The sequence below is a fragment of the Mesocricetus auratus genome, unplaced genomic scaffold (genome assembly GCF_017639785.1).
Source record: "Mesocricetus auratus isolate SY011 unplaced genomic scaffold, BCM_Maur_2.0 Super-Scaffold_100676, whole genome shotgun sequence".
In the NCBI taxonomy this organism is placed as follows: domain Eukaryota; kingdom Metazoa; phylum Chordata; class Mammalia; order Rodentia; family Cricetidae; genus Mesocricetus; species Mesocricetus auratus.
Window position 1 is genome coordinate 166,742,914 of NW_024429266.1, and position 21,289 is coordinate 166,764,202.

A 21,289-nucleotide genomic window follows, 5' to 3' on the forward strand; every position below is an offset into this window, starting at 1 on the left:
TAACAAGAGATACTATTATGTGGCTACCTTGTTGGATATTTCTATTTTATATTAATGTAAATACATAAAAATTCTTACTATTTTTGGATTTGATAGATTTTTTCAATATTGCTGCATTTCTGGATATGTATGCAGTTGAAACAGGCCTGAGAGAAGCATGGTGACTTGATGGTAGTTTCAGTTTAGTCATTTTTGATGTTTACAGAATGTTTGCCAGAGTGCATCACCTTACAATTCCTGTCAAAAATAAATCCCTTTCTATATCCAGGCTTTATAAAGCCTTGCTAGTATATAACTTTTTAACTCTTATTCTTATTTTAGCTATTCTAATACATATTATTTTTCATTGTGCATTTAGTTTTCATGTTCCTAACAGCTGGACTCACAAATCCTATTTGTCCTGTATTTTCTACTTTGTATAATCATTTTATAAATAATAATCTTTTGTTGAACATGGTTGAAAACATTTTGTCTAGGTTATATTTTGTCTTTTCACCTGAACTGGCTGTGTTTAATGTTGTAGGTTTTAAATTTGATAGTATCTCCTTCTCATGGTCATGTCTAAGGATCTTTTCTCTAGGCTTACATTCCAAAAATATTTTATTATATTTTCTCTAGAGCATTTACAACTTCCTGTATTATATCTAAGTTCATTCATCTTCAGTTAATGCTTATATAAGGTGTGAAGTTAAGGTAGATATTCATTTATCATTGATGCTAAATTGTTCTGTCAATATTTGTTGAAATAGGATCCTTTATCTGCCAAATTGTTTGTATACTCTTTTGAAAAGTCATTTTAACCACTACTAAATATAGGCTTTCTTTTTGTAGTGATGCAGTAATTCTGCATTATATACTAATGATGGTCACACAAATGTGTGAATATGCTATGAAGCATTAAACTGTCAACATTATTGACATACAGTTCTCACACCACTATGTAGACTACATATCACTGTTACTATTGTAAAAAGCAGTTTGGACAGATTTATGTGGCTCTATTTCTGGATATTCCATGTGGAGCCATTTATCTAGTCTCTGTCTCTCTGCCAATACCACACTCTCATGATTAATGTAGGTATATGGTTAAACCTTATTATTGAGAAAAGCATTTCTTTCCACATTATTTTTTTGTGTCAAGAGTGTTTTAGCTGGGATGTTTATAGTTCCACATACATCATAAATATTTAAAATATATTATTTATTGACAAATAGTAATAGTATTAAATAATTTACTATCAGACACACACACACACATATATATAATACACACACACATATATATACCTATATATCTATATAATATATATTGACTATTCAAAAATTACTTTTGGGGTATCTAATAGGAATTTTATTAAGGCTATAGAATAATTTGGGGAAATGTTGCATGCTTCAATACTGTATCTCTTATCCCAAAACACATGTAACGTACATTGAACCTTTATAAATTTCAATATACAGATTCTATACATTCTTTCCTGAAGTTCATACTTAAGTATATCTGCTAATTTTCAGTAGTTACATATTGTATTATTATGTGTTTAATTTCACTCCTGATGTCAGAGCTTAGTGAATAATAATATGATTGATTCTTGTATATTGGTTTTCCATGGCACAATGTTGAAGAACCCAACCTTTGAGGTTTTAATGTTTAGACCTACTTGACCTTTAGTCTCATATTACTGAAGACATAGGGTAGAGGAGAACACTTAAATTGGGTTCAATCCCTCATACTACCAAAAAGAAAACAAAAGTCTCATACATCCTTTCTTCTGTGGTATAATACCCAGCTTTTACAACTTCCAGTCTCTTTGTATATAAAGTCCATGAATATCTTAAGTCTATTGTTATAAAATGACCTGTTTGAACTCATAAAAATGCCTGTTAAAAACATTCCTGTAATTTTTGAGTCAGTGATTTTCCAAAGATTTTCAATATACTAAACTAGTTAAAAGGCAGAGAATCTGGTGTGCTCAACCCCAAATGCTGTATCCACAATGCAATGCATATAGCAGAAGCTCAGAAAAAATCCTTCAAGAGAGAGAGTAAAGACAGAGACATAGAACTAGGATGCCTGTTGCAAGACAGTGTCCTCTGGAGAAAACAGGGAACATGCACACATGAAATCTCAACAATATAGTTACCTGAACAAGACCACATCAGTTGTCATACCAACCTGGAAAGCAGGTAGTCTATGTTGACCCTCCCCTAAGTGAAGATCTAGAAGTGGTTGACAGATTCTGAGAGAGAGAAAGAGGGAGAGATTGGGGAGAGGGAGAGAGGGAGGAAAAGTGAGAGTAAAGAAGAGGGGGAGGGAGGTGGAAAGAGGAAGGGGTAAAAGGGAAAGGGGAGAGGGAAAGGGAAAAGGAAGAGTGAAGAGGAAAGAGGGAGAGGGAAGAGGGAGAGGGAATTATTTTCCTTAAGGAATGAGCTCGTGTATATGATATCCAGTCCAAGACACATATACATATAAGCAAGGCCAAATAGACTCATAAATTTGTACATACAACTATATAGAGGGAGGGGTAATATATAGCATAGATACAATGCTTGCTGCAAAATACTCAAAAATTTTAAAGAAAACACACATTGTCAGCTTTAGAATTCTCTTACTCCTACAAGTATGTTCAGTCAGATATTATCCGTGTTTATTACTTTAGCTTAACATTTTGCATTCTGAAATTTCTTCAGTAAATTACTAAAACCCTTCTTTCCCTCGTAGTTTACAAATAGAACTTAACTTTGCTATGTATATTCCATTAGAATTTTTTCCTAATATTTTATATAATGGGAGATAATTTATATATAGCAGATATGGGGACATTCAGTGTATAGTATAGCAAGTCTCGACAGGTGTATATCTTCCCAAGATTGCATTATACCTGTCAGAATGCCAAACACTTCCCCACCTACATAAACTCTCCTAATACTAGGCTTTATATAATTTACTATTTTCCCTCTCACTAAATACGTGAAACTTTTAAAATTGCATTCCTGTCTTTTATTTCTATAATGACCTCAATTATCTCTAGCTATCAGATTGCACTGTTATTTTTAGTTTTTTATACCAATTAATAATTGCAACTTTATTGTCTCCCCATAATATTTTTTCCTTATATGGTGCATTCTAACGTGGAAATATTAAGCTACACACAGTAGGAATGTCCTATGGTATTTTATTGAGGGAGAAGTTACTTACACAAGAGACCAAGAAACCGAGAACCAAAGGTCCACACGCTGCTCTCCAGGAAACAACTGGAACCCAAAGAGAGAGGGTCTTCTTCCCCCCAGCTGTTTTATCCCCAGTGAGGTCTACATATCTGTGACTATGCCCAAATGGGCATGGTCAGCACTATGGGTATGTAAGATCTCTTCCTACATCATTCTTAGAAGATTTGAGGTTGACTGTAGGAGACCTTTGTGCTCATGATGGTAGATAAATTCCTATATAAAAAGTCTAAATTCATATCTGCTAAATTTCAAGTGTGTTTATAGGATTTTTATAGTTTCTAACTTACCTTATTGAGATTACTGGACCAGCACTAGGAAGTGTCTTTATACGTAGGCAAGTCAAAGTTGGCAGGTTATTTTTTCTACATTAATTTCTAACTGATTCCATAACAAATGGTAACCAATTTGGTGTCTTAAAAACAAAATCTATCAAATTATTAATATTATTATTAATTTTACTATTTTGAAGGTTTGGGATCTAAAATAAATCTGCAGGTCTTCAGGTGTTCATTTCTTCTAGACACTGGTTCTCAAAAGTGTGTCACTTTTTAGAAGTGGTGAGTATTTCTTATACAGGGGCTTCTGCTGTATTAAAGCAAGTAGCAAGTCTTGCCTCTTTCCCTTTTCCTCTCTTCTCTCACCTTTTTTCTTCTCCTTTGTTGGATTTCCTCCTTTTGACTCCTGAACAATCTTTGTAATTACCTCAGACCCATTCATACATCTAGAATAACCTCACTGTGTTAAAACCTTTACATATATCACATGCACAAAGACTTTTTCACGAATTACAGGAATATATTAATAACTTTTAAACATTGTATTTTGGACATTGGATAGAAAGAAACTACCAAGCCCATCAGGTCTCACAGACAGCACAGTTCAGTACTTGGATACGAAGATGGAGTTCTCTAATGTTCAGGCTCTTACATAGTAGAGGGATTGATATTTTCTCTGCTGCACATCATTCAGCAGTGTGGAAAATGAAAACATGTTTTTTTCAGCGTCCAGCAGTGATTTCCTCTACAGCTCCAGAAAATGAATTCATATGACATAAGGTAAGCAACACTGCATCTCAGTCAGCCACCCAAATTCATGTCAACCTTTACAATACCATCAGGATTATTTTCTTCTTATATTCTAGCCATTTGTTTCCTTTCAAAATCAGCATGTTTACACATGTGCATGAATACAATTTTGATGTTTCTTTGTTTCTTTGCACTAGTATGTTGGTGACTATGAAACAACAATGTTAGTCAACCATTTTTCCTAGAAGTTCCTCTTCATGTTGCATACAACAGTCAGTCTTCCTAGCTAAGTGAATTGACTTATTTGAGCACACATGGCTAGTAAATGATTGGAGTAGGCTTAATATGTAGGAGCCTAACCCTGGGTAAAGGCTCTTTAACAAATCTTAGCTCTTTAAATAATTATTGGGCATAGCCAATGAGATAGCTGGTAATTGCATAAAGTGGCACTGTACATCTATCTACCATCAGCAGGTCTTGATGCTATGGGAAAATAGATACACAAACAGGTAATTATAGTGAAGTATATGTATGTATCCTGGGGATGCAAAGGAGACATCAATGAGAGTTGGCAATGATAGAAGGAATTGATAGAGGAGTTGGGATACCCTCACCTTAAAATAGTTCTATTGGATTGATGGATGGATTATATATAGTGAGGCTTAGGCTGAACATTTACATGACATAGCAGATGGGATAAAGTGTGAACTGTAGAATCTGAGCAGGGGGACATATAGCACATGGCTACTCACTGTGTAACTCATTCTACTTTTACATGTGTTTGAAAATTTTTAAATAAGCATTTGAAAAGTACTGTTTTCATCTCCCTTACAGCTACCATTCATTGAGTGCTTAGTATGCAAGTCATGTTTAAGAGCTTTACATTATTTAGCTCATGTAATTCCCATATCATCTGCTCAAGATAGGCGAAGTCATTATCCTCATTTCCTACAAAGTCAAGCACAGAGGAGGAGTATAATTGTTCAAGCTTGCCCAGCAAGTGGGTAATTGAGGATACTGGATGGCTTTGGTGCATCATTTTCACACTGAACCTTTTATGTTAGAGGTATGTCTAAAAAGCTGGCAGGATTATCTTCATGAAATGTGTGGACGTGTTACAGGCAAATTAAAAGTAACAAGAAAGACAAACTATCATTATTGAAAAATAAAAAAGTACAAACCTGTAACAATGGATGTCATTGTCAAGAGAATTCTTCAGGAATGAATTTTGAATGAATTGATAGTATTTGGGCTTAGTAAGTAATTAATAGGAATCCACTGGAGGGTTTAAAAAAAGAAGATATTATGCTTGTACTTCTATTTTGAAACAAGTATCCTGACATCACTATGGAGAATAAATTCCAGCCAGCATTTAAAAAAAATTTATTCATTCACAGGTGAAATATGCTATAACAAAACAGAATGGCTCAAAAATCAATAAATGATACAAATTAAAATGCCTGCAAGGAACGTTTTAGCTTCTTCATATGAGTGCATTCTTAAAGGGCTGAAAGTAATTCTAATATGATAAGGAGTATTTTAGCATTAATAGGTACATAGAAGGATGAGGAACTGTTCAATTTAAGACCCAGAAGGGAAGGTCACTCTCGTGGTTGTCCTATGCATGTGCCCTTTCCTTTCAAGAACTAGCAACACTTGTGTCTTTCTCTCACCCTTGCAGGTTCACATCATATTTTATAAAAGCTTCATAAAATATTTGCCTCTGATTCAGAGAATAAGTTCATAAATGTTGTTCATTGCCACCACTTTCATATTTTGTAAGAGAACAATGACTACTTGGCGGCCTTTCAAAGAAAAACTTGAAAGTGATTAATTATGTATATTATTGAGGCATATTAAGAATATTCACTTTTTGTTAGCATCATAATAAAATGATTTTATTTTTTTGTGGTGGCACACACCATTAATTCTAGCACTTGCAAAGCAGAGGCATGCAGATATTTGTAAGTTCAAAGAAAGCCTGTTCTGCATAGCAAGTTCTAGGCCAGCCAGGGCTAGAGTAAGCTCTGTCTCTACAGATAATCAATTAATGAAGCTATGTCAATATGTAGTAGAAATATTCTATAAAGATGATTTAAATATACTTATGTGCTTTCAAATTATCTTTTATTCCCACCTACTTTATTGATTGCTTAGAAAAGTAAATTCAAACCACACATGTAACAGGAAAATCTAGTGATCAAACTTAATATCACCAATGATAAGATGAATGGATAGTGCCCATCTCTTACTGTAACAAATTACAGATTGCATGCCATTTATGCATAGTGCAATTGACCAAAAATCTTAAATAATCGTTCATATGTAACATAATTGACATTTATTGTTAATCATAAGAAACAATTAAACTTTTGTGTAATTTGAAAAAAATAATGTGTCTAGGTTCTATATAATCATTAATTTCACAAAGAAAAATAGAAGGATCTCTCCTCTATAATAGGAATGTGGGATCATGAAAAAATTACTCTATAGTCCTTAATTGGATCTTTGATCAGAGAAACAGAGAAAAAATGTATCCAGCAAGAAAGTGCAGTCAGTCCTGATTGAATTTGAAGCATATGAGTGTGGCCTGTGTAGTAGAGTGTAATTGTATGTCAGTGTTCAGTTTCTTGGCTTTGGTAATTGGGTTATGGTTATATGGATGAGCATTGCTGTTTGAAGAAAAATATTTGATGTATCCTTAGAAACCCTGTGTATATATACAATTTAATGATAGCTACTGTGAACTTGGCAATGATTTTGAAAAATGCATACGGTACTAGTGGGAGAATAGTGAGAGATATAATGAATGGAAAATTAATATTGAAGTTGTAACATCTTATGTATTTAAATTAACATTGCATCAGTATGTTAAGATTAATACATTTGCTTAATTTCTTTCAGTGTGTTTTAAATTTGCAAATTGTTTTAAAGTTGCAAAGAACTATATAACATATAAGTAAATGTATATTTTTAAATTATGATAAATTATTCAGCTATACCATGTCAAATATGTGAATTTCACATTCCTGGAATAAAAGATGACTCTGTGGTTGACACTTGCCTGCCATGTTATTATAGAATTCAGATAAATGATGAGGAAAGCCAAGAATGCAGGCAGAAGTCTCTCAGAGAGCATTTTTGAAATTTTCCACTTGGAGTGACCTGACCTCTAGTTTAATGTGTGATTTAACTTGTGTTCTAAATTCAAGCTTTTTGCTTTGTTTTTGGAAATGATATGAAGGAAACAAACACATTAATTAATTTCTCAAAGTAACTAGAAAAAAGAAAATGTGTGTCATGCCCTTACTTCTCCACACAGTATTATGCAGCAATAGGTTAGACCCATTCTTATCAATGATCTTTCTGATCTATCCCTGCAATAACCAGAAACACAAAACTCTGTGAATTCAGCTCTGTTCTTGCCAGTCTTCATCATGGGGCATCTGCTTTGTCTTCTTGTTCGGTCTCCATTAGTCTAATTGCAGACTGCTCCCCTTAAAAATAATAACGGTTAGCTATCACTCCTCTCCTGTAAAAGGCTGAGCATGACTACTTTGTAGTGGAGGAAGGGTTGCCAAGGAGTAAAAGGAGAAGCCCCTTCCATTTACCAAGCACCTATGCTCCCTGTAGCCGACCAAAGATCTCGGTCACAGATCAGAGGCGTCCATGATGCACCAAGTTAGGGAAACAGCTGATTATAAATAATAAAAACCTCTGTGGATGATGAGAAATGCAGTATACCTTTTCTGAGCCAGACAGGATGATGGAAGGCATACAACAGCAGTGCATAAAATCTGTAAGGGAAGCAGATGCTGAGAGGTTCATTTCATACCCTGATCATTTAAATCAGCAATGAATTCAGTAGATGCTCGATAAATATTTGTTGACTCAGTAAACAAAGGCAATGCAAAACTTATTTCCTAATGAAAGTTAGTGAGTCACAGTGTGTTTATACCAAATATCAACTCTATCTTCAAAGTGTAGCTATTTTAGAAGATGAGAATTCTGAGAAGGGAGCATACAAAATGATGCTTATTTTTTAAAGATAAAGGGCAGAGACAGAAAGAACATACATAAATGGAATTCAATTTGCCTATGAGTAGTGTCTGTTGTGTTGGTGTGACATTAAGATATGTTTTGTAATGTTAATCATCTCTTCCCTTGAAACCTATTACTATAGAAGATTTACCTATAATGTGACAACAATGCCCATATAGATACTATAAGCTAACAAATAAAAACTCACAGTTCTAGGTATGGGATATCTCTTTTGGAACCATTTGCCAGTGAGATCACATTGATTCATAGGCATTACAGGGTATTACCAGCATTCTTTCTTGCCCTCTAAAATTTTGACATTAAAAGACCCAACACTTGAGTTGTAGAATATGAAAAATCTAGGGAATACAGACCTAGAAGCCTCATCCTTTCATGATGCCAAAATGCACAAAGTACATTCATAAGTCAAAGAAACAAACAAATGAACAAAAAACAAAAACTAAAGCAAAAAACAGAAGAAGACATCAGTCTTCCCCAGATGTGAATCCTGCAAGCTAAAGTAATGTCTGGCCAGGTAAGGTATGCCCACTGGTGAAATAGTGGCACAAATTTTATAGGAATAACCAACCAGTTTCTAATTGGATTTGGGGTCCACTCCACAAGTTGAATACCATAAAAAGTCATTGATATCAGGGTGAAAAACTTATGGCTATATAGTTTGTAGACCGTAGGGCAAAACCTACAACTGTTTTTCTGCTAAATGTAATATTCTAATGATATACCTTATAACTACAGATTAATTTTTACATCTCTTGAATCTCATCAGAGACCCAGAATGAGAAACTAAAGAATGATCAGCCCAAAATGGATCCCTCTCCTAGCATGGTTCAGGGATCATTGCGGAAAACAGGGCAGGAAGATTGTTAAGAGCCAGATACAGTGGATAACTACTAGGAAAATGTGTTTTGTGGACATAGTAAGGGAGTTGCATATATGGACTAATTGTGGCTGCAACAGCATACATATGACCTGTTTATATTTAAACCAGACAAAACCCCACATGAGAACACAAACTTAGGTGAGTAGGGACGATGTGAGTTTAAATCTAGGAGGATGTGGAAGAGGGGGTGATTATGATCAAAATTCATTGTTTGAAATTCTTACAGAATTAATTCTAATAGGTGTTTTTTAATTTTATGGGTAGATAGTGAAAAGATGGCTATATTAGGGATCTACTTATGACATTTTGCTTAGGGTTTTCACTGGAGAGAAAAAAATCTTGCTTTTGTTTTGTTTTGTTGTTCCCTTAGGCCTGGTGTTTGCATTGATAAATCAGGATTCATCTCTGGTCCTGAACTAGCTTGCTGTGGAAAACATGCATTTTTTTTACTAAATTATGCTACAAAATGTAAAGTAAATTGGAAAGCAGAAAAGTTTAGTATATTACTACAGCCATGTCTAGAGAGACACCACTCATCTAGTCATTTTGTAAATCTTAACACCAGTAATCCCATCTTGCTGTCTTCCAGTTACCAGGAAAATTTTAATGTGGTAGTGATTCTCTGCTACTGGGGCTGTTCTGTGTATTGTAAAGACAATCATGCAACTACCACTTCTAAAAACCACAAATGAGTTTTTCAAAACTTTCTGTTTATGTTTAAAGGAAAACAATCTTCTAAGGGTAAGAGTTGTTGGTCATTTCTTAGATGATAAAAAAAATTGGCTGATGCTTTTCCTCTTTAAAATAAAGCAAGAAATGCCCTTTGTAAGGCAATGCTATCCTATTGCTATCTAAACACATAAAGACACACATACATAAAATTAATACACTTATTTTACCAGTGGATACTCTAAGTATCTGAACAATTGCTCACAGATACCGAGGCATAGAGTACACATTAAGTCATAGGCCAGTTTAGTGTCATTTTGACAATTTTTATGCTTATTGCTTCCTCCAGTGATTATAATTTTCTGAACCTGGTGCCTTTGGGTTACTGTTGCACAAATCAGATCAGCTTTTGGAATTGAACGTGGCCACAGACTTTCTTATGTAGATCCACATATTTAACCTATGTTTTCTTTGTATTTTTACTGGTCTCATTACTGCTGTTTAGAAAAGAAAGTTTAGTCATTGCCACATAGATTGTCATTCCAGTGGGTATCCTGGACAGCAATTTTTGAGTGATTCCCTTCTTTTGAAATTCTGTTCCCAGCTGGAGAAATGTCACAGTTGTCTCAGCTTTTGACTCTGACTTTTAGTGAGAGGAATGAAGAAGAGAAAAATGCATCCCCTTTCTAGAAGATGCAATGAGCAATTGTATGCACATCTGGTGACTTACTGCTGAAGACTCCAAAGCATTTAAAAATATTGATTAAATCTCAACCTGTTGGGAAATTGTTGCCATAACTTTCTTTTTGTCCTTAGAATTGCTGAGGCACAGAGCTTTATTTAACTTGCTGAATCTTGTATTATGGCCAGAAAAAAAGACCTCAGGAGCCCTATTCCCCAGGTTCTTATTAGCCTTGACAAGTGTTGTTAAAGTTGCAGGCTCTTCAGTGTGCAAAGAAGAGCAGCATCATGCAATTTCAATTCAAAGATGCACACACATACACACACACACACACACACACAAACACACATCCATGTATATATTTTGTAGTAGATTCTGGAGTGATATTTTGTTTTACATTGGCAAAATAATTATTTGCAGTTATTATTTGAATTTTTCCCTGTTCCTCTTTGATATATTTATTTATTCTGACATTAATCTTTTTAACCTGAAAACAAAGAGTGTTCCTGGCTTAGACTTTCATTCTAAACCACTCATCTTTTAAGTGGTCCGTCTCAAGGGAGAGATGTATTAAGAATTCATGGTACTTAGAAATTTTCTGTTAGATTATCACCTGCCATTAAAATAAGTGCAAAGCATGTGATGTTGAAGTGAATGTATCACATACCATAATCAAAGATGAATCAAAGTAATTACCAGCTAAGCTGAGAGTGAATGGAACCCAAAACCAATTAATCTATTTATTTCAACTGTACCACTGAATAAACACTTTAGTGTTTTAATTTGCTCCTCTTTTCATCTTCTCCAGGAATATGTTTGCTAATATGACGGAGAAGCACAATTGCTATTTAATTAACCTATTTTTGTCAGCACCTCACACGAGCTGTATAAGTAGATGTGCTAAAGTCTCAACAATGATGATCCTGATAAAAATAACAAATGTGAAATTTGTACCGTCATTTTTACAATAATCTCCAAATTGTGACACCCATAAAATAAAGGAAGGAGGTTGACTTACAGAAATTGAATTAGAAACCCTTGCAAATACATGTTTAACTAATATGAAGTAATTAGGATAATATTAGTAGAGTTCAATTTCAGCCTCAGTGCCCCTGACTCAGTGCTCTGCTGCTGCTAACTAGCATCAGCATCTCAGTACTAGAGTTGATAAGGATACTGGAGTGGCTGGAAGTACACATCTTTTACCTGTCAGGTATCAGATGGGAGAACCACTCATCTAGTTCTTAACAAAATTATCACAGAGCATTGATGCACCTGTCATGTGTGTCTGTGATCAGCATCAAAGCCCTACGGTTGATTGGTTTGTGGTGAATTAGAGCATGAGTATTTTCCATAAAAAAGAAGAACTAGAAGTGAAGATGACCACCTTTGACTTTTAGTTAGTCTAGGAAGAGAAGCTGGAATGATCCAAGTAAAATATCACATTGCTGGTGTAACTCAGTGGTTTGTTCCTCGAGACCAGGAAAAAATCAAAGAAAATCCTCTTAGATTTAATATAGCAGGACTGCACCCACAAAAGCACAGAGTTCTGGTCATTGACAAAATGGAGACAAATTTTGAGCCTTCACCTGCACGTTTCATTCTCGAGCAGACTTTGTTAGTTATAGCTGTTATCCTCACAACCTGGCTTCTGTCTATCCTTTCACACAATCTACAAGCTTTCAGTGTTGTAATCCTGTAAATCATAGCTTAGCAGACACTGGATCCTGAAACCCCTGTGGTAACAGAAGTTGGCACTTTCAAATTTGGAGCAATCAAAATTTTACTTTAGAAGCCTAGACTATCATTGAACTAATGGTGATCCTCCTGCCTCAGCCTCCAGAGTGTTGTACTACCACATTCCACTGGGAGACCCACTTTCTAGTTCATTATTAGAACAATATTAGAATGAACTCTCCAGGAGTCCCCCGAGGCTTGGACCAATGGCCTTTACTGTGCAGACATGCACACTGTGTATGTACCATTCTGAAAGGTTGAACAAGTTTGACCTGAGATCCAGCTTGGTTTTTTACTCAGATTCATTGTGAGATGTATAGATGTATGTGCTACAAGGAAACCAAAATACAGAATAGACGTGTCATATTGTAGATCACCTATATTTTAACAGTAAAATGAAAACCATAATTCAAATGTGTGTCTTCCACAATAATTTCCCTTCTTGAAATAGCTCTATAACTAAAGGTACTTTGCATGTGGTGGGACTTCCATTTTGCAGGCACTTTAGTCTATTAAGAACTGACACATGTTTTCAAAAAGAATATTTATATGCCAGACGCAGAGTCTGGTCAAATTTAGATAAAAGTCTTCAAGGGTCAAAAAGTAGTCTACTCAGACATCATCAAGAGTGGCAGAATTTTGGTAAAGTATATGAAACGTGCCCCATTTAAAAATACTCATGTTCAGATTCTAAAATCTCACTCTTGCCAAAACAAGCCAGTCCTTAAGCTTCTACCTTGGAACCCCTGGGTGTGTTTTGCCATGCAAATGAAATACTTCAGCAGCTCCCTTTAGATTCCTAGCTGTCCCAAGAAGCTTGCAGGACCCTCTGCTTGAGCATCTTGTTCCTTAGTCACTGGAGAAGGACATTTAGGTGTGGAAACTACCCAATGGGAATGCATTTAAATCAACCTGTCTTCCCATAGATTAAACTTGAAGAGAATACACACAAACACATTGCATCAAATCCGTAGGGAAAATAACGCTGTAGCCTGGGAGATGCTGAGAAACCCGAACAGACAAACCAAATCATCGCAGGGCAAACCCACCATATGTAGCAAACAACCAGTGCAATTATATTCTGCAGTTGAGGAATTACATAAATTGCCCACTGGGAAGGAAGCCTTAATCTCCACCCCTCCCTGCAAATCTACAGACAGCTGTGCGCTGTCGCTGTGTCTTTCTGAAAGGTTGAACACTTTTGATCTGAGAACCAACTTGATTTCCTAATCAGGTTTGATGTGAGAGACCGGTTATAGATATATGTGATTCTCCCGGTGCGCATCTTTGATTCATGCGCTAATTACGTCGATCCTTCGGGGAGCACAACCACGGAGCTGGGTCCTCCTTGATTAATGCTGGCGTAGAGCCACGCAGCGCGCAGTGGAGAGCCGCTCAGCAGCTCCAGTCCCAGCTGAGAATATGGTCCTATTATCTCCCAGCTGCCTAACCACTCCATAAGGGCCTGTTCTGCGTGGATGATCAGTGTAGGGAAAGCAGGGACTTACTGAAAGCTGAAATCTCTGTTTGATTTGCTGTAACATGTAAGACGACGAACTGGGACGTTTACTTTATTGTCTGTAAGTACCAGGTTCTCCCCGAACCTTCTCCCTACAGCTCCCTTGTGAAGGCGACTTGGCAAGCCTTGTTCCATTTTCTGTCCCTTGCTCTTTTTTTTTTTTTTTTTTTGAATGAAGCTGTTGAGACAGTGTTACCTGGTTAGCACTTGCTGTTTCTGTCAAATCTCTTAAATAACTGACTCAGACCAAGCAAATCATGCTCTTTCCAGATGCTTTTTTGGGAGTTTAAAAATAATTGACTTTGTTTGTAATTGGGGAGTAGGGTTGTGTGATATATGTCAGGAGTGGTCACAGTATTTCTTTATCTTCTTTAACCCGGCAAGAAAAATGGAAGTTTAATGTGTATAAGGACTTCATTTTACAGGCACATCTGTATTAGAGAGGCAGATGTCTCTATTTCCAAACTTCAAGGTAGTTTATTTTATGCTCTCTGCTGCCACTAGAAAATGTATGAACAAGAAAGTTTCATGTTTTTTTTCAACTGTTGTTGGTTGTTTTTGTTTGGTAACAACAGTGTGTTCAGAAACTTTGCAAAAGAAAGGTTGAAAAACTCTGAAATATTTATGAATATAAATTATATAGTTAATTTAGAAACTTTATTTAGCTGCTTTTTAATGTACCACTTTAAAAGCTGGTAGCATTTTTAACCAAAAGCAAACCACTTCAAAATAAGCCCATTTATTGTTTTTATATATTCTTGAATACAGTCTATCAAGTTAATATCAGTAATTCACACAAAATGAATTGATCATAGAATGCTACTATAATTTATATAATTACATTAATATAGTTAATAATGTTTGCATGATTTCCTTCAAATAAACATTGTTTCAGTAAAATTAAAGATTGTTATCATTGTGGGAAATAATTTGTGGAATATTCTTATAATGAGTTTCCATTATCTATCTATCTATCTATCTATCTATCTATCTATCTATAATTAGATAGATAAATAGATAGCTAGATCACACTTTTTATGAATTAAAAGCACAGTAGAATAATGGTAAAAAATGAATTTGTATAAAGGTTATGAACTGCTGGCACCAAAGTCCATTGTTGATATATACTAACATGAGTTTGAAAATACTAGTAGCCAAAACCAGACCATTTTGCAAAGTGAGCCAAAGATCATATAGCCCATAATTTACAGAGTAGAAATACAGTTTTATTGAACAGGCAGTGAGTCTCAAGGCAGAGGAGAGACCACAGTCTGTGAAGTATGAAAATGTCTCATGGAGTAGGTTCTCATTTGATTCAGATAAGAAGAATAATGACAGAGAAGAGCACTAAAATGGGTGGTTGTTTGCTTGTGCTAAGGTATTCTCAGAGTTTGAAGCTTGGTAGGAAAAAACATCAACATCCCAGGAAAAAGAATGAGTTTTCAGAAAACTGAAGGCATGAAAGAGTAGCCACAGTAGGTTTGAGCAGTAACTATCTCAGGTCTGCCTTGGCTGAGAACTCTGGACTCTGAAATATTGAGTTCCTTAAGAGAGGGATACTGAAATCCAAAATAATAGCTGGTTGGACTTTATGTTAATGTTTTCCATAGATGAAGAAATAGCCTCAGTCCAAAACTGGCTTTTGAGTATAATGATTCTGGGGCACTCAGTTATGTTTTTAAATAGTTGCTGTGCTTTATCTTGCTTGTCCAAGTTCATGGTTTTGGATAAGACCTGGTCTTGTTTAACAGGGATGACAGGAACAGAAACAGAGTCAGTTAAGGTCTGACGTTTCTGTTGCTCTTAGACAAATGTTCGATCTCTGAACGAATGACTACTTTAGTTAATGCTGTGTTTGAATATTTTACTTGTAAGAGTCCCCCCCCCGCACACACACGTACATATTCTCTATCTTAACAGTAAGTTTTTACTTCAGGAGAGTATTGTTCTCGTGTAGTCAAATATTATATTTTCCTTCAAATATGTGAAATTTAATATCATGTATTTGGATGGTATACATTTCACTGCATGTTGTCAGTCATAAATCTCAAAATGTATATGTAAGATCTAACATGCTGTTGCTACTTACTTCTTTTAAAATGTTTAAGTTCTTTTTTTCAATGTGGGTAACTGTTCCTTTGGTTGTGCTTAATCTGTTTAAAGAAAGGTAGGTTGAGTTTGGATGTTCTAAGTCCATTTTAGGGTTGGCTGACTCAACATATGGGGGAATCCAGATGGGTATTACATATACCTATTAAGAGGTGTTTTTAAAACCATAGTGATTTGATTGGCCTTCAGCATAAGTTTAAAGCTCTATAAAAGAGATGAACAGATGAGTCCTCACTTTATGTAAAAAGGTGGTATATCTTTGGATATGTTTGTATGCATGTCATCCAATCTGCTGTCTCATAGACATTATCTATTCTACCGGAAGTACACTAATACCTCAGCTCCTCAAATGTGGTAGTGTTGAACAAAGTGGAAGGATCCTTTGAGTAGGAATGTGCCAACAAAGAAACTCGTGCTTTTTGTCTTAGAGGTCCAGGCAACAAAAAAGATGACTTCATATATCCTGAGCTTTGTTTGTAAGCAGGCCCTTTGTACAGAGAGATTATATATACCCATTCTTTTCTTTAACACATTGGACTAGGCACTGTGAGGTGAGACATGGAATTCTAGGATATGTCCTTACAAGTAAAACAAAATAAAATGAACAGTGAATATGGTCAAATGAAAAACATAAGGAATTTAATAATCCTAATATTTTTGGTGGCTATAAATGTTTGTGTGCCTTGACTAGTTACTAACCCAGTATATGTTGCACAGGTTGTCTCTAGTAACACAGAAGTTTGAGTTAATCAACATTAATTTGACTTGGAACTGCTTGCAAACCGTTTTATCTCCCTGTACTTCAGCATACAGTTATAAACTCATGTCATTTCTAAGGTCCTTTCTTAGTTAGAAAAGCCTATGTTCTCAGTATGCCTCATTCTGACCTCTCACTCCATTAACACTTCAAATTACCTTGGAAATGGGAAAAATCAAATGTTGTTTTCAAGCTAAATGAGGTCCTGATAATCCTCTTGCCCCTGCCTGCCAAATGTGTGGATTATACATATTTACTGCCATAACAGGCTCTTTTCTTTTCTTTCCTTCATTTGTTGTTCTGGAGTCAGGAATTTAGGAACAAGGCTATCATCATCAACTCCTTGCATAACCTGTTGGTTGGCATCCTTCTCCTCAACCCATATATTGCATATAGTCCCAGTCTTAGGTGTGCATGGGAAGAAAGACATTAGAAGTTACAGGTGTATATACATACCCAAGTTAATTTTGAAAACAGGTTTATTATACACCTTACATTCTATGCAAAAGACTTTTCAAGGAGAACTCAGTTTTATGTATTAAACTAAATTTTTTCATTTTTAAACTTAAGATTTCTCCATGTGAAAATTCATTTTTATGCAGCTGGATATTGAAGACTTTGACTTTCAATAGAAGGAGGCAGAGGGCAATCAAAGAACTTTATTTCCCCCAGGAAATTACTGTCTTCTCCAACTACATGGGAGATAAGAATCAGGTCCATGACAACAAAGTCATATAAACAACTTTGGGGGGAATTTAAGTAAGCTAAATAAAAATATTTTCTGGAGAATTTTCTTGTGACCCATTCCTTGCCATTCCAGAACTGCTTGTGGCCAGATATTCCTCTCAGTCCCATTGGACAGAGAATGGAATTACAAAAGCTGTCAGCAATGCTTCCGTGTCCAAGACAAATGGTAAATAAATTTCAGGTGAGATGCAAACTTGGCTACAGATATTGACATAGGCTAAGTCAATTCAGAATTTCTATTTGTAGTACAAGGGCTATAGCATTTATGCTTTTATCACTATTAGGTGAAATAAAATACGCATTGGCCATGTATCTCGAATTACACAAATAATTATAGACTAATGCTGTACTTAATTGCTGACACTGTCTATGTTTTTCTGTAGTTTTTACTTTTTTAATATCAAGTGTACTGTAGGATGGATGCTAAGTGGCCATCTGAAGACAGTAATAGCTCAGAAGGGTAACTCTTCTTCCATATCAGGATTATGATTTGATGGCTTTTAAATATTAGTTGGAATAATCACTTTCATCTCTGTTTTGCCATTTGTAAATCTCAATCCATGCATTATACTATTCTGGGGTTTGGATGTGACTGTCATCCCTTACTGTACCTGTAGATGTGTTTCATGTCACTGAGCAGAGGATAAAACTAATTTTCCAAATCCCATAAAGCTGAGTGAATGTCCCTGCTTTTAAGGAAGCAGGTCAGTTGTAAATGAAATTTGCAATGAGAGATAATTCATCTGTTTTAGAGTTGTGTGTCCTTCTATGACCAAAGTGATTTTGTACACATGGACTATTTCAAAAACAAAAATATGATGAGAGATAATGTCTGATAATCTGTGGCTCAACAATCCTTGATTATAAAGTTAACCCACAGTGCTAGAGTAGTACTTTGGGTTTTAATCCAGCATTTCTAATGACTTGAGATGTTTGATCCACTTAATAAGGATACTGGTTTGACTTTGTTGTGTGTGTATTTGTGTGTGTGTGTGTGTGTGTGTGTTCAAAGTAAAATTGTAAATTGGACTTATGGCTTTAGGATTTAGATATTGTTTCACATGTCTTGTTCCATATGATAAAGAGGAATGTGTGTTCTTCTGTATATTACTGTGTGATTTCTGTTGTTTGAGGATGAGATGGGATGATTTATTGCTGTAAGGTTGCATCAGAAGCTGAGAATAAAGTGGTTTTTTTTAATGGTTAGATAGGAAATGCAGAGTTACACATTTGAAAGCAAAAGCAGAATTTTTAGAAGCAAACTGTTCCAGGCATTAGATTTCCTTGCCAGATGGAAATATTATATTGGTGGACAGAAACTTGAATGGCCTACAATCAGAAGAGAAATGTAAATATGGCAGGTGAAGAGTGAGTGTAAGTGTATTGTGGTTAAATTTTCTGTGGTTTTGGGCCACAAATGAAAATTGTGGTGAATGTGTGAAAAATCCACTACATAATGGAAGTGGGATTTATATCAAAAGAATCTGCCTAGGCATTACTGAGTGACTCTGCACATGATTAAGAAATCTGGATCAATGGAGAGATGCTGAGAAAAGGGAGGGGTTTTGGCTCTTTTCTTTGCTAGCTGGCAATCTTTAAAAATACAATTATTGTAAATAAAGTGGGTATTATGGCACTAGACTTAGATTTCCTTGATCTAATGAGGATTTTTAGACAAATGTGTGGGTATATCCTGTCTAGTAGAGTGGATGTTGGTAAATAAGCTTCTCTGGGAATTGTGTAGCTAATTTTACAGATTGCTAGTGAAACGTCTTGAAGCATTTCCCAATTTTGACATTTCTAATCCACTGCTCTACTCTCTCTATGAACATTATCTGAAATGGTTTTAGGAAATTGGGTGGGGAATTTGATTCCCAGGAGGGTGATTTTATTAAATCACTTCATCTGCCCAGGAAGCAACGTTACACTTTTCAGGTGGGGTAGGATTATAACACCACTCTCCCGAAAGACATTTTCAGTCATACCAGTTCACTTTTCCTCCACCAACTGTGTTACTAAGATTAATACATTTGTATCTGCCAGGGATTGGATAAGTAACATTTTCTACTGGACATGAGCCTCTGTACCATGAATTAAACAGTCATTTGCAAGAATGTACTCTCCAGAATGTTTGTGCCTTTTAGATAGGAAAAGCTGCTCATACACAGACAAAATGCGTGACACCAGGACAGAAAGCAGCCACTATCACCCAGAAGAGAACAAATCATCTGTTCAAATATTGTCACTGACATCTTATTGTATGAGGGTAAAGTGTGAACCTGTTCATTTCAGGTGTGCGAATAATTCTTGCAGCAATGAGGAGTGTGCCTAGAGAGAACAACAACAGATTTAGACCAACATGGCAATTCCCTTGTGCCCCCCTCCTTTACCCATCCCCAAGGAAACCATATGAGTATTCAGTTGATGGTTGTAGTTGTCCTCTCGTGGTACTCCAGTCCTTGTTTCAAGAATGTATGTGTATGAGATGTGAAAGCCATAAAAGGGGGTTTCCTTTCAAATATTTATTGGCATTTTATTTCAGGGGCTGAATGCCTCTAAGTGTGAACATCCAAGATATGATCTTTAAAAATCTGTAGTGTTTGTCAAAGATTATGATAAAACAATACATAGGTTAGAATTTATTTTAGCAAATAATTTTCATAGTGTGAGAATCCTGTTAGAGATGTTCATAAAAGTAGTAGACTGAAGTGTATTCCACTTGAGGAACACTTATAATTTTGTATACAATAGTCTTTAAACTCAACATATTTGGAAAAAGAAGACTACATTGAAAGTCTGGTCAAGGTCTGCTGTTACATATATAATTCCTCAACACAGAGCTAAGTTCTTATTTAGATGGCACATTTCAGTCTTTCCAACAATTAGTTTTAAAATAATCTAGATAATGTCTTGATAGTCTACAGCTTTGCCTTCTTTGAGACTCAGACTGGGCTTGAGAATTCAATGAGAAGAAAGAGTTTTATTGTACATGTATCTTTTCTTCCTTTTACTTGAATGTCCCTTCCTCCATAGGAAAATGAAGATTCAAAGAACTGGCACAATATAGTATTGAGCTGACCTAAAGGTATTTGTAGAAAAGTAGTTAAGCTATCTGAGAATCAGAAGGCTAGTTTAATGCAGTCTCATAAAGAAAACGTTCCAGTCTTGACATGCTATCTCTTTTGCTATGTGGCTTTCTTTCTCTGGGTTTCAAGTTGAGGGAGGATGTCTGCAGTTACATATACTTTTGTAAAGCTAAGGAAAAGTCATAGTCCCCTTCTTTCACTATTGATTTTCAAATATCCCTGGCTCAAAATAATCATTATGCTTGTCAAAAGGCAAATGGCAACAAATTTAGCAATAGATCTCATTGATTTCTATTTGCAACTCATGCATTATCTCTCACTCTATTCTACATATTTTAATGATAGATTCTGCATGGCAGAGAAGGAACCATGGGTCTTGTAAGATGGAAATAAGCAGATAAAACCAGAATTGATTAATATCAGGTTACATTTTTTTCAGTGCTAAAGCAGGAAGAATGAGGGATTTGCTGACTTGGGTAGACTGGAATCTCTTGTCAGGAAAATTTGGTTTGAAGGCTCTGTGTCCTTGAAATTGCAGTCTGGAGATGCAGCATTTTGCATAGCTGACTCCATTTTCTATGGTGTGGTCTACTGGGCCTATATTAGGAGCTCAGTTAACATCAAAAGGCTCCTACTAATTTTGTGGGGTATACTCATGTGATAAATCCATGGAGGATGTATTTTAACATTCTTCAAAGCTGACACTGATTTCCTGTGTGTAGAAGGATGACAACCTAACTGATGAGGAAATAGTGGCACAGAGTAATGGAATCATAGTTCTGACT

At 35.5% G+C, this 21,289-nt stretch overlaps 1 protein-coding gene across 7 annotated transcripts in view; it reads left to right on the forward strand.

The window, feature by feature from the left end:
* Positions 1–21,289, forward strand: part of Cntn4 (contactin 4) — a 1,002,315-nt gene that overhangs the window by 406,686 nt on the left and 574,340 nt on the right. The window contains exon 1 of one of the 7 annotated variants that reach the window (XM_040739335.1): positions 13,421–13,866. The exons of the other annotated variants lie outside the window; for them this stretch is intronic. The gene's annotated coding sequence lies outside the window, so the exon portion shown is untranslated. Of the gene's footprint in view, positions 1–13,420; positions 13,867–21,289 lie in introns of those variants that run through there. 7 annotated transcript variants of the gene reach the window in all.